The sequence below is a fragment of the Plectropomus leopardus genome, chromosome 23 (assembly GCF_008729295.1).
Source record: "Plectropomus leopardus isolate mb chromosome 23, YSFRI_Pleo_2.0, whole genome shotgun sequence".
NCBI lineage: Eukaryota > Metazoa > Chordata > Actinopteri > Perciformes > Serranidae > Plectropomus > Plectropomus leopardus.
In genome coordinates this window covers 12,348,914-12,363,284 of record NC_056485.1, presented here as the reverse complement: position 1 = coordinate 12,363,284, position 14,371 = coordinate 12,348,914, and the positions used below count along the sequence as shown (strand labels likewise).

The window sequence follows — 14,371 nt, the reverse complement described above, 5'->3', positions numbered from 1 at the left end:
GGTTCCGGTGTGTGGTCGTGTAGTTGTAGTAGGTGCAGGTGTAGTTGTAGTAGGTTCAGGGGTTGTAGTAGTTGGTTCAGGTGTAGTTGTAGTAGGTTCAGGGGTTGTCGTAGTAGGTTCAGGTGTAGTTGTAGTAGGTTCAGGTGTAGTTTTGATAGGTGCAGGTGTTGTAGTGGTAGGTGCAAGTGTAGTTTGTTGTGTATCCAATTCCCTCACAGCTAAAAGTTATCATAAATTAAGAAGATTACTATAACACAGGTTACATTATGCCTTCATTACAGGTAATGCCAGTGCATGATGTTTGAATTTTTAAGAATTCTGTTTTGAGATGCAAGCCAGAAGTCCACATAACCTTATGCTGTATTTTTTCAACACCTTTGTCATTGATTTCAACTAATATCCTTAAAATGCATTTGTTAAATTTTAGTCATCTTACCTGCTAGAATCAGGAAAATTAAAAGCATCCGTTTGGCACCCATGTCCATTTCCTCTGTGTCTATAATATCACACAAGACAAACACTTAATCACAGAACTACCACTTCTAAAGCTTTTGGATGACAGCTTCGATTTGCTTATATTATCACTTTTAAAGTTGTGGGCACTTTCAATCTGTAAATGACAGTAATCATTACAGTAGTATTTTCAGCTTTCACAACTCATTGCATCCTGAACTGAATTCTTTTTACTTAAAAAAACTGTACAAAAATTCACTTTAAACTGAAGCTCCTCTATTTTTTTAGTGTGTTGTACATTTTCATGAGTGGGTCAAATCCCAGCTTTCATGATAACCACATCAAAGTTCATGAAGATTTAGTAAATGTGCAGTAGACCTCTGAAGTCCACATGTGAAAACTATATTCTTTTAATAGGTATTTAAATTTTTGGAAGACATCCAGCAAGTTTTAGAAAGAGGGCCCATTTCCCAACCAATAAAATAGTCAATAATGAAAAAATAACAAGAGTTTGACGCTAAGACCCTGACTAATTACCGATTACCTTTTTCTTCACATTTCACTAATATTAATGTTTTCTTCCCATAATTCAATTTGCAACGTCGTCAATTTTTCCAACCAGGTTAGAACAATTATACATATAACAGGCAGCTGCCCCAAATAACAAAGGTAATCACTGGCCTCCCAAAACACTCAATCCGTGCAAGTGTTCATAAACATCAATCAGAGTGAAATATGTTTGAAAAGTTAATAATGACTTACTTTTCGTCGCTTGTAATATGACACAATAACAAAATTTGCAATAAAATAGATTCATACATTCACTAAGAACAGGATGTAGTTTATGAATAGAGTATACTGTTACAATGAATAAATAATTATAAAAAACATTAAACAGACACATACATACACTATTTCTCATACACAGTGTTTAAATGTACAAAAGTCTACATATACACTTAAAAAAGTACTTACCCAAAATGAAAAGATTTGTGATGAAAAGTTATAAACTCCCCCTTTCTATCCGCTTCCAATGTTTTGAAGTATTTCAGCGTCTTCCAATTCAGTTGAGTTCACACTTGTTAAATTGCAAAATTTTCTTCTGAAGTGACAGTCCACGTCTACTAAGGCCTTATATTGGAACAAGAATATGACATGGGTGACAAACTTTATTAGAAATGTTGTAACACCTTGGCGATGAACAAAAGCAAATCATTGGATTGAGGCTGTCAGATGTCAGTTTGTCAGGTTTTTTTTTGGCTCAGTAAAATAGCATACTCCCTTTCTTTTGTCCTATGAAACAGGTTGCTGATGCATTCCACCTACGTGAATGTTAAGGAGGTTCCAAGACTGGAATAATAACTTATGACAAACAAAGACATTTTGATTTCTAGTCACGTAGTAGGGTAGCGAGAAGAAATGCATTAGAAAGAGAATTTATATATTAAAACATTGAACAAATATTGAACAAAGTTGGAGTTTTAAATATATTAAATATTGAAATAGTTAACACAATACAGTTATAGTGCAAAATATATATCTACATGTCTCTCGTTTCATTTCCTCATGTTCCTCTTCAGTGTCAGGTTGTGTTGTTGTACTTGAGATTGGTCTTGGTCTCAAGACCAATTTTTGATGTTATATCACACTTTCCACCACCTCTCAGAAGTATGTAAGAATAACTTTTACTGATATAATTATTTAATCTAATGTGTACATGATCCAGAGACGTGGAATACAATGAATTTTTATTTGATTTGACTTTTTGTGGAATACATAGGTTATCTTACAGGTTTGTCTTGTTAATGGGGAGTTTATAAACAAATGTCTGAAACCCCTTAAATAACAGGTTTATGTTTAGTTTTAGTCAAAGTGCACTTACATATCTCTCATAATAATGAATATGCAGCAGGAACGTCTATTCTGTTGTCCTATTGAAAAGTGCATTATGAGGAAGCATACTTTTGGTTTCAGTGACGTCTTTGGCAACAGTGCCCCGTCAATCCCTGTGTTTTTGCATTACACCCTCTGACATCACCTCTCAATCATACAGTGTTGATGAACCTATGACTTAAGTGTTAATTCATTCCAGATTAGTTTTGTCTTGTACAAATCAACAAACTAACAAAAAAACTTTGTCCATCCTGTTACTTTTAAGACTAAATATAATGTTCTCTAGTTTAAACCTCACGTTTTGTTGGATATATCTGTTGCAAAACTCTAAAAGAAACCAGACTCTTAGTTTATTGCTAACACAATGGCATTAGTTAAACATATTTTCTGTGAGCAATTCAATTTTTCATGACAGTATGTCCAAAAGCATCCCTCATGTGGCTGAGACATTCATTGGTGAATTCTTCACAAATTACAGTTTTTCTCCTCCTCTATAATGTTCTATTCTAAAAGTGTGTGGCTGAACAGTTGGCTAGATTTTGGTAGGTAGTCAGTTATGCAATATAATTGTCCCCAGCAATTTTAAAAACCATCATTTTTATCATTATCCAGTGGTATTTGCTAAGTCGGCAGGTTGTTCCCTGCAAACAAACTCTGCTTTGATAAAAAGTTAAGAAGTAACATAAGAGGGATACTTGACTCACTGATCTGGCAACCCTTAAGCTGTGAGTACAACAAATTGTATTGTGAGTACAATAGTTTTTTTAGCATCTGTCAGATGAATGAGCAACATCAAAATTAAAAGAGGCAATTGGTATTTATTTTTTTTTTTAACAAGCATTACTGAATTTTAATATATCTAACTCATTTATTTAATGTGTAACTCTCAGGTGTCAGGGTGTTACAGTGTCTGCATACAGCAAACCAACTTATCTTTGTCTGACCTGCAGGAATCATCATCAAATGGTTTATCAGGACAGCAGACTGGAGAGAAGCAGTTAGAGGCCTTGGGTTTCAGGTAATGTTTACCAGTTACTCAATAACAAGGTGTTCACTTTACTTTGAGTTTCACATTAGGAATATTGTTCAATAGGACTGTATCAACCAATCATTAGTTATTATGGATTTTTTTACATCTGTAAAATGTTAGGAAAGATTCTCAGAGCTTGAAGTGACATTTTTGCTTTGTCTGGTTTGTTCGACCAACAGTTTCACAACCCAATGGTATTCACCTAATTATTATAGAAAACAAAGAAAAACATTTGGGAGGCTGGCAAAACAAGTCAGGCATTTTTGCTTTATAATATAAAACTTATAATTTATAGAATTTCGTGATTAGCCAAACTGCGGTTGCGAAGAGCAACCTTATTTTGCTCATTTAAATTACATTTTTAGGAAATCAGACAGGGTTTTACAGTTTGTATTTTATTTTTAATGTGTCAGAGGAAACAGAGCTACCATATGATGCTTGTGTAAATACCATTTTAGGAAATGATGAGTGAGAGTTTGAACAATTTTCATCCACATACCTAATTTTCAGTAAGCTGCAGTTTAACACCTACTTAAGATGACAATAGAGTGTAATAGATATTGATATAGTTATGATAGCATAGACAGGTTTCTTTCTTGTCATGTTTGTATTCCAATCAAAGCAATATTTATAACAAAAAGAATACACAACACAACGATAAAGTTAAGTTCTCACAAAACACAGAGAAATACACATAAATAAGTACAGTGAATGACAAATTATACAAAACATTGCTCTGACAGTCCACCCTGTGGGCCCAACACCGACAGGGACATGGGTCATGGTCAGGTGCATTGTGTGCTGGGCGGGCAGGCAGGGACGGGAACCAGGGCATGCTGACCCTTCGCATTATAAACTGGCTCTTGGAACGTGTAACGCAACCTCTCTGGCTGGTACAGAACTGAAGCTAGTGCAGCAGATGGAGAGGTATCAGCTAGATATAGATAGGGCTCACCTCTGCGCACAGAGCCTGCCCTGAAACCATTTCCCTGGAAAGGGGCTGGACTGGACTCTCACCTTTTCCAGAGTTGCCCAGAGAAAGAGGCGCCGGACGGGTGTGCGGATACTAACAAGCCCTCAGCTGAGTGTCTCTGGACTTTTGGACTTTTCCCCAGGAAACAAGAGGGTGGCCTTGATGCTACTGCCTAGGTCTCTGGGCGTTGTCTGTGCATATATGCACCGAATGACGGTTTGGAGTTCTCAGCCTTTTTGGAGTCTCTGGACTGTGTCCTGGAAATGGTACAGACCCGGGACTCAATAATTCTTCTGGGGGACTTATACACTCATGTGGGCAACGATGGAGAAACCTGGAGGGATGTGATTGGGAGGAATGGCCTGCCCAATCGGAACACGAGTAGTGTTTTGTTATTGGACTTCCGTGCTAGTCATGGCTTGTCCATATCAAACACCATGTTTAAGCATAGGGATGTTCATAAATGTACTTGGTACTAGAGCACCCTAGGCCAAAGACCTATGATCGACTATATCATCAGATCTGCAGCCTTATGTCTCGGACACTTTGGGTGAAGAGAGGAGCAGGGGAAGCTGCCTGATAAGACCTGATAAACCCAAACGTGAAGTGAGGGTGAACTGGGAACATGGTGGAGGCCCGTGTGTGCGAGGTCTTCAACTCACACCTACAGAGAAAACGGATATGGAATTTGAGTGGTCTATGTTCAGTGCCTCCATTTTGGAAGCGGCTTCCAGAAGTTGTGGTCAGAAAACTGATGTCTCCCTCTGCCGAACTTCTGGACCAGAAGAGGAAATGGAACTAAGGTGTTGTTGTCAAAGATATGTTTGAGGTGAGTAATGTCTTTTGTGATCCATGTGCAGAAATTCAATCGTTTTTTATGATTTAAGAAGTCAGGAATGTGCCATATGGCAGGCGCATTTTCACAAAAGGAGACTGGAGGGTGTGCTCATATCAGTGTATTACACTGCTCAACCTCCCAAGGAAAGTTTACTCCAGGGTGCTGGAAAGGTGGCTCCAACCGATTGTCGAACCCCGATTTCAGGATGCACAAGTTGAATTCTGTCCTGCGGTGGAACAGTGGACTGGCTTTTTATTCTTGCAAGGCTGCTGGAGGGGTTGTGGGAGTTCACCCATCCAGTCTACATGTGCTTTTTGGTCTGGGGGGGACTTATGACCTTATCCCTCAGGGATTCAGGGAGTCGTGCACTGAGGGAATATGGGTACCGGGGTCTTTTCTATGAGCCATTTGGTCCCTGTATGACCAAAGTGAGAGCTATGTCCGAGCACTTGCGTAAAGTCAAACACGTTCCCAATGAGTGTTGGCTCCGCCAAGGTTGTCCAGTAATGATGAAAACAACCTTAAACATAATTTGAATTGGTTTATATTTGAGCAAAGTGAGCAAATTACTTCTGTGAAACTGAGATTTAAAACTCTACTAACTGATCAGTTCTTCAAGACTCCCTGTTAAAGTCAAATTCACAGTGATCTGACTATACAGTTTTGTTGGGGTTTTCATAGTCGGTGTCTGCAACAACTTCAGCCTGCGGGATTTGATCTGGTGATGCCATGTTGTTGAACTCAAGCCACACCCCAGAAAGTCATCTGCGCCTTTATTGAACTGACAACAGCAACATTCTCTTGCAGAGTCTGTTTATGCTTGCCTTTAAATAACACAAGTGGTTTCTTTATCAACTTAAACAGGAGAACCTTTATAGAAAAAGTTTTATAACAAGATCTAGGGTAAACATTATTCCTAATGTGGCAGCCTCAAGACTTTTGCAACATCTTTTTGCATTAAAATCCTTCTTGTTTGTGAAAGACATTCTGGAAAATCAACAATGGTTGATGCTGGTTTTGATACTGGTCGGTAATATGTGTCAGTTCTGTGATTTCTGGTCGAAATTAGTATTTTCTTTATTTATTTAATAGTATTTCAATGCTTTAGTGTTTTATTTAATCAAAAAATCTCGTTGTCATGTATGCATGTGTGTGTGTGTGTGTGTGTGTGTGGGGGGGGGGGGGGGGGGGGGGTGCTTTCACTGTATGAAGCACTTGGTGTTACAATCTGTTTGTATGAAAGTGCTATACAAATAATGTCTGATTGATTGATTGATTGAAGAGAAGTGTATCACCCAGACTGTCTGGTTTGAATGAATAAGAATCCCATAGACAAAGTCAAAGGATGAGTTTTCTGTGATAACTTATATACAGCAATGAGATACTGGTTGATGCTTCAATCAGGAAATGTTAAATTCCATTGCACGGGTCAGCACAGCAGCATGGACGGAAGTGTGTAACAAAGACCAAACCACAACAATGCCCTATATATGTTTCTTGCCATTTACACATCTGGTTCCTATCAAACACCAATACGTTAAGAGTAAGACCACAGGGATACTTCGAGGAAAATGTTATTGTTGACTTTGTGGGCACTTACCCAGATGGGTACAAAACGTGGAGTGTAGTCCCTTCACAAGTGTGACCATATGTCCAACATAACTTGCAAGGTCAAAGGCCTAACTATCAGTAGGTAGAAAGTTCACATAAGATAGATACAAAGATATGAAATGATTATAAAATATGCGTACTAACAGTGAGGTATGCAACACCCCCAGATCTTTCTGAACAAACCTGTTTCACTGTGACAGACCGATTCTAAAATTCTATTGTGAATATCAAAATTAATAATACAACTCACACGGCAGGGTTTGATAGTCTGTAAATGTCGCTGCTGCTTTTATTTAAGCTTCTGACATTAAACATGTTGCGGTGCTGTTTATCCACCAAAATTGCAAAACATCACACGAGAAAAATTCAAATTATTCAAAGCTTTTTATTCTGATCATTGTAAAGTTTCTTACAGATATACAAACTACAAGAAATCTCCCAGAATAAGCTATGATTATATATAAATACATTCTGTATAAATAAAAGAACACTGACAGAGCGTTTTTTTTTGACATATATATTATTATAACATGATGATAAAACTCTATTCACTGGTTTAAGGTTGAGATGAGCAGCTCACTATGACCTGCATGTGTTCCTTCATTTCATTTAAGACGCCTGTTCCCTTTACAGTATTTTCCCAGGTGATCAAACTTCATTTAAACAATGGTGAGAGTCATTGTACAGTTTGGCTGTTTTTTTTTTTTTTTTGATAAACAAGAGTAAATAAACATGACAACATTTACTGTTGTTAAGATGAGTATTGCTAAAGGACTGTCTGATTGTGTTGTACGTGGCTTTGGATAAAAGCGTCTGCTAAATGAAATTGTAGAATTGTAGAATTGTAGACTGTGCTCCCTGAAGCAAGGCTCACTTGAACAATAGCAGTGCAATTATTTGCTGACATCCCAGGCTTTAAAGATATATTTTTTAGCTTTTTGTACTGATAATGATCCCATGGTAAAGGTGCTTAAAGTTGAATTTGAAAGCAAGTTCATTTGCAGCTCTGTTAGTTATTGCAATAGATACATAATTGTACTGACTGCAGTTTTCACTGTGTATCAGCAGCAGCAGCGAGATGGACTTGATGTGCAAAGACAGCTTGTACACAAACATTAGTCTGTCTGGTCCCATGTGGTATGAGACTTAAATCCATTATCTGGAGGACAATAGACCAGGGGAAGGGGCTAACAAATTAACTCCAAAACACACCAGATATGGTGAAAGGTTGCGCTTAGAGTTACCAACCTCAAACTGTGAAAAAAAAGCCCCTATATATGTTACAGAAATATTGATGAAAACGTTTTAGGGCCATGTCCCTTAATGGCTTATTTTCCTTTGGGAATATAAAAGCCTAAACTTCGGCTTGCCAAGTTCATCTGAAGCTGAACATTTTTCATGACAGTCATGAATCATGGCTTTTTACTGACAACAAAGTCCTTTTTCATGCCAGTGCAGATGGAAATCAGGACTGATGCTAATGCTGGCTTGACAGTAGCCATGACAACAGCACCATGCAGGATGCAGTGATGAGACTGATCTTGTGGCTTACTCCACTTGAAACTTCTGTAAATGAGAGAAAATAAAACAAGACATTAGTTTAACAAACATTTGTGCAATGTTTGAAATGTTTGATCGATTAGCACTCAATATTGCTTACCCATGCCATTCACGTTGACAGAGGTGGTGTCAATGTCGAAGCCGATGACGGTTGAAGCTGCGTTGATCAAAGTATTCGCAATTTCAGTGTTATTAGGAGCATTTGTGCTTTGAAAGAGAAAGTCCACGGTGTTGATGACTGATCCATTGCTACAGAAGAGGAAACAAAGAAAAAAAAGTTTGAAATGTCGGATGTAGGCCGCTACTCTTAAAATGTAATAATAAATCTTAAAATATTACCTGAATGCAACAACTTCCATGGACCTGTAGGAGGAGGGGAATGTCCTTCTAAAAACTGGATCAAGCTACAAAAACAGAAAAGAAGTTGTATTAAGAAACTTTTTACATTTATTTTCACCTTGAAACACTGAACTGTTTGCATATGTATTTATGTGGATTAATGTGAAATAGTGTACTTCCTGGGACACGAGACATCGTTCAGAAAAATGTTCTGATTGTAAGGGAAATCAAATGATTGGTAATGTAGCTTTATGTCTGTCAAATTCTGTACAAAGTGACACTTAAGTATGTAGACTAAATGTTCCTTTCTATTGGAGGGTGCATGAGCTCTGATTAAAATATTTCAGCTGTTGTAGCAGCAGGAGGGGGAGACTTACCTGGTCTGTTATCAAGTTAACTCGTTGCTGATAAGCTGTGGATGATGGATTCAACAAGTCAGCTGTAAACGTGTCTTGACGAGATCTGAAAGTGGCCCTTTTTGGTATGAGTAACAACAGTTGTAGGTGCAGCAGTTGTAGGCGCGGCAGTTGTAGCAGTAGTAGCGGCAGTTGTAGGTGCAGCAGTTGTAGGTGCAGCAGTAGTAGCTGGGGAAGCTGTTGTCGGATCTGGCTTTGGACCAGCTGTAAAATCATGTGAGAACATGTAAATTAGCCTTGGTGTGAAAACAAAAAGGAGTTTCTTTTTCTTGTTGCAGTGTCAAAAACATTACAGAGCAATTATGAAAGGCTTGGGCTTTGCAGTCTCTATCACGTCTTATTGTGTTATGAAATGATGAATGTTAGAAACTTTACAGTCAGGAACAAATTCTTCTATATTACCAGAATTCTGGCTGAATACAAATTAGCTGAGAGAGTAGCTCAACCTGCAGGAAATGAACTCTTCAACGCTGAAGCTGTTTTTCTCAATCTTGTCTATACCTCCAATTCTTTTGTTTCTGACTTTTAAAACATAGTTTGACCAGCACATGTATACTGTTTTACATACTGGTTAGAGTCAAACATTGGTTTACTTACCTATTGTTTCAACTGATGTGGGATTGATGTTCACACTGAAAGTATTGGTGGGATCAGACACCGCCTCTCTTAAGGCAGCAGACACAGCACTATTCTGTGGGAGTGCTCCACTATTGGCTCTGAGGACAGCCTGAAAATCTGCTCTAACTCCATTTGCTCGTGCTGGTATGGCACTGTCATAAAACAGAATGGGACAAGTGTGAAATACTGATTTAAGATGATTTTTTTTGCATGTGTCATCTGTGATTTACACATGACGCTACTGATATTACATGATACCTATTTTACTCTAAAATTCTACAAGGAAAATGACTGAACCACTGTTACAAAAAAAAGTTTTCACCTGAAACTTCGCACACGGCAGAAAAGAAACAGAGTTGGATATATCCTGCTGTATATTTGAGTGCACTGTAAAAAGAGAGCAATAATGAAAAATATACCAAGTACATTTTCTTGAAATGTAATCAGACAGAAATGCTAAATTTATTGAAACTGTTTTTTATCTTAACAGTTATATCTTGTATTTAAAACATTCTGTTGAATTCTTTGTTTACACCATTGACACTGTGAATAACAAATGTATTAAAAATGCACTCACCGTATCTGTAACTCGGTTTGCAAGTTGCATGAAATCAGGGCTGCTTGTGTCAGTGAGAGAATCTGTAAAAGGTTCTTCTTCCATGTCCACTCTTAGGGTATAGGCAACCTGAGGATCCGAAGTGGTTGGTGCAGAAGTTGTCGGTGCAGGACTTGTGGTAGGCTCAGGTGTAGTTGTGGTAGGTCCAGGTGTTGTAGTGGAAGGTTCAGGTGTAGTGGTGGTAGGTTCAGGCGTTGTAGTAGTAGGTCCAGGTGTTGTAGTAGTAGGTTCAGGTGTAGTGGTAGTAGGTTCAGGCGTTGTAGTGGTAGGTTCAGCTGTACTTGTAGTAGGTTCAGGTGTTGTAGTGGTAGGTTCAGCCGTAGTTGTAGTAGGTTCAGGTGTTGTAGTAGTAGGTTGAGCTGTAGTGGTGGTAGGTTCAGGTGTTGTAGTGGTTGGTTCAAGTGTAGTTGTAGTTGGCTCAGGTGTTGTAGTGGTAGGTTCAGCTGTAGTTGTAGTAGGTCCAGGTGTTGTAGTAGTAGGTTGAGCTGTAGTGGTGGTAGGTTCAGGTGTTGTAGTGGTTGGTTCAGGTGTAGTTGTAGTTGGCTCAGGTGTTGTAGTGGTAGGTTCAGCTGTAGTTGTAGTAGGTTCAGGTGTTGTAGTCGTTGGTTCAGGTGTAGTTGTAGTCGGCTCAGCTGTTGTAGTGGTAGGTTCAGGTGTAGTTGTAGTAGTAGGTTCAGGTGTTGTAGTAGTTGGTTCCGGTGTGGTCGTGGTAGGTGCAGGTGTAGTTGTAGTAGGTTCAGGGGTTGTAGTAGTTGGTTCAGGTGTAGTGGTAGTTGGTTTCAGGGGTTGTCGTGGTAGGTTCAGGTGTAGTTGTAGTAGGTTCAGGTGTTGTAGTAGTTGGTTCAGGTGTGGTTGTGGTAGGTGCAGGTGTAGTTGTAGTAGGTTCAGGGGTTGTAGTAGTTGGTTCAGGTGTAGTGGTAGTTGGTTCAGGGGTTGTCGTGGTAGGTTCAGGTGTAGTTGTAGTAGGTTCAGGTGTTGTAGTAGTTGGTTCCGGTGTGGTCGTGGTAGGTAGGTGCAGTGTGTAGTTGTAGTAGGTTCAGGGGTTGTAGTAGTTGGTTCAGGTGTAGTGGTAGTTGGTTCAGGGGTTGTCGTAGTAGGTTCAGGTGTAGTGTGTAGTAGGTTCAGGTGTTGTAGTAGTTGGTTCCGGTGTGGTCGTGGTAGGTGCAGGTGTAGTGTGTAGTAGGTTCAGGGGTTGTAGTAGTTGGTTCAGGTGTAGTGGTAGTTGGTTCAGGGGTTGTCGTAGTAGGTTCAGGTGTTGTAGTAGTTGGTTCCGGTGTGGTCGTGGTAGGTGCAGGTGTAGTTGTAGTTGGTTCAGGGGTTGTAGTAGTTGGTTCAGGTGTAGTGGTAGTTGGTTCAGGGGTTGTCGTAGTAGGTTCAGGTGTAGTTGTAGTAGGTTCAGGTGTTGTAGTAGTTGGTTCCGGTGTGGTCGTGGTAGGTGCAGGTGTAGTTGTAGTAGGTTCAGGGGTTGTAGTAGTTGGTTCAGGTGTAGTGGTAGTTGGTTCAGGGGTTGTCGTAGTAGGTTCAGGTGTAGTTGTAGTAGGTTCAGGTGTTGTAGTAGTTGGTTCCGGTGTGGTAGTGGTAGGTGCAGGTGTAGTTGTAGTAGGTTCAGGGGTTGTAGTAGTTGGTTCAGGTGTAGTGGTAGTTGCTAGGATCTACGGAGATCCTAGTGAGGGGTGGTTGTAGTAGGTTCAGGTGTTGTAGTAGTTGGTTCCGGTGTGGTCGTGGTAGGTTCAGGTGTTGTAGTAGTTGGTTCCGGTGTGGTCGTGGTAGGTGCAGGTGTAGTTGTAGTTGGTTCAGGGGTTGTAGTAGTTGGTTCAGGTGTAGTGGTAGTTGGTTCAGGGGTGGTCGTGGTAGGTGCAGGTGTAGTTGTAGTAGGTTCAGGGGTTGTAGTAGTTGGTTCAGGTGTAGTGGTAGTTGGTTCAGGGGTTGTCGTGGTAGGTTCAGGTGTAGTTGTAGTAGGTTCAGGTGTTGTAGTAGTTGGTTCCGGTGTGGTCGTGGTAGGTGCAGGTGTAGTTGTAGTAGGTTCAGGGGTTGTAGTAGTTGGTTCAGGTGTAGTTGTAGTAGGTTCAGGGGTTGTCGTAGTAGGTTCAGGTGTAGTTGTAGTAGGTTCAGGTGTAGTTTTGATAGGTGCAGGTGTTGTAGTGGTAGGTGCAAGTGTAGTTTGTTGTGTATCCAATTCCCTCACAGCTAAAAGTTATCATAAATTAAGAAGATTACTATAACACAGGTTACATTATGCCTTCATTACAGGTAATGCCAGTGCATGATGTTTGAATTTTTAAGAATTCTGTTTTGAGATGCAAGCCAGAAGTCCACATAACCTTATGCTGTATTTTTTCAACACCTTTGTCATTGATTTCAACTAATATCCTTAAAATGCAATTTGTTAAATTTTAGTCATCTTACCTGCTAGAATCAGGAAAATTAAAAGCATCCGTTTGGCACCCATGTCCATTTCCTCTGTGTCTATAATATCACACAAGACAAACACTTAATCACAGAACTACCACTTCTAAAGCTTTTGGATGACAGCTTCGATTTGCTTATATTATCACTTTTAAAGTTGTGGGCACTTTCAATCTGTAAATGACAGTAATCATTACAGTAGTATTTTCAGCTTTCACAACTCATTGCATCCTGAACTGAATTCTTTTTACTTAAAAAAACTGTACAAAAATTCACTTTAAACTGAAGCTCCTCTATTTTTTTAGTGTGTTGTACATTTTCATGAGTGGGTCAAATCCCAGCTTTCATGATAACCACATCAAAGTTCATGAAGATTTAGTAAATGTGCAGTAGACCTCTGAAGTCCACATGTGAAAACTATATTCTTTTAATAGGTATTTAAATTTTTGGAAGACATCCAGCAAGTTTTAGAAAGAGGGCCCATTTCCCAACCAATAAAATAGTCAATAATGAAAAAATAACAAGAGTTTGACGCTAAGACCCTGACTAATTACCGATTAACTTTTTCTTCACATTTCACTAATATTAATGTTTTCTTCCCATAATTCAATTTGCAACGTCGTCAATTTTTCCAACCAGGTTAGAACAATTATACATATAACAGGCAGCTGCCCCAAATAACATAGGTAATCCCTGGCCTCCCAAAACACTCAATCCGCGCAAGTGTTCATAAACATCAATCAGAGTGAAATATGTTTGAAAAGTTAATAATGACTTACTTTTCGTCGCTTGTAATATGCGAAAATAACAAAATTTGCAATAAAATAGATTCATACATTCACTAAGAACAGGATGTAGTTTATGAATAGAGTATACTGTTACAATGAATAAATTATTATAAAAACATTAAACAGACACATACATACACTATTTCTCATACACAGTGTTTAAATGTACAAAAGTCTACATACACACTTAAAAAAGTACTTACCCAAAATGAAAAGATTTGTGATGAAAAGTTATAAACTCCCCCTTTCTATCCGCTTCCAATGTTTTGAAGTATTTCAGCGTCTTCCAATTCAGTTGAGTTCACACTTGTTAAATTGCAAAATTTTCTTCTGAAGTGACAGTCCACGTCTACTAAGGCCTTATATTGGAACAAGAATATGACATGGGTGACAAACTTTATTAGAAATGTTGTAACACCTTGGCGATGAACAAAAGCAAATCATTGGATTGAGGCTGTCAGATGTCAGTTTGTCAGGTTTTTTTTTGGCTCAGTAAAATAGCATACTCCCTTTCTTTTGTCCTATGAAACAGGTTGCTGATGCATTCCACCTACGTGAATGTTAAGGAGGTTCCAAGACTGGAATAATAACTTATGACAAACAAAGACATTTTGATTTCTAGTCACGTAGTAGGGTAGCGAGAAGAAATGCATTAGAAAGAGAATTTATATATTTAAACATATTGAACAAATATTGAACAAAGTTGGAGTTTTAAATATATTAAATATTGAAATAGTTAACACAATACAGTTATAGTGCAAAATATATATCTACATGTCTCTCATTTCATTTCCTCATGTTCCTCTTCAGTGTCAGGTTGTGTTGTTGTA

The 14,371-nt window shown here is 38.7% G+C and overlaps 2 long non-coding RNA genes across 2 annotated transcripts; both read right to left on the bottom strand.

Moving 5' to 3' along the window:
• Positions 1 to 94: 94 nt before the first annotated feature.
• On the bottom strand, positions 95 to 1,592 carry LOC121961822. Its single transcript, XR_006107083.1, has 3 exons — positions 1,429 to 1,592; positions 437 to 496; positions 95 to 218 (listed from the first exon to the last, which is right to left on the bottom strand). It is a non-coding gene; the product is annotated as an uncharacterized LOC121961822 (long non-coding RNA).
• Positions 1,593 to 12,253: 10,661 nt separating this feature from the next.
• On the bottom strand, positions 12,254 to 13,908 carry LOC121961821. Its single transcript, XR_006107082.1, has 3 exons — positions 13,745 to 13,908; positions 12,754 to 12,813; positions 12,254 to 12,534 (listed from the first exon to the last, which is right to left on the bottom strand). It is a non-coding gene; the product is annotated as an uncharacterized LOC121961821 (long non-coding RNA).
• Positions 13,909 to 14,371: the final 463 nt, after the last annotated feature.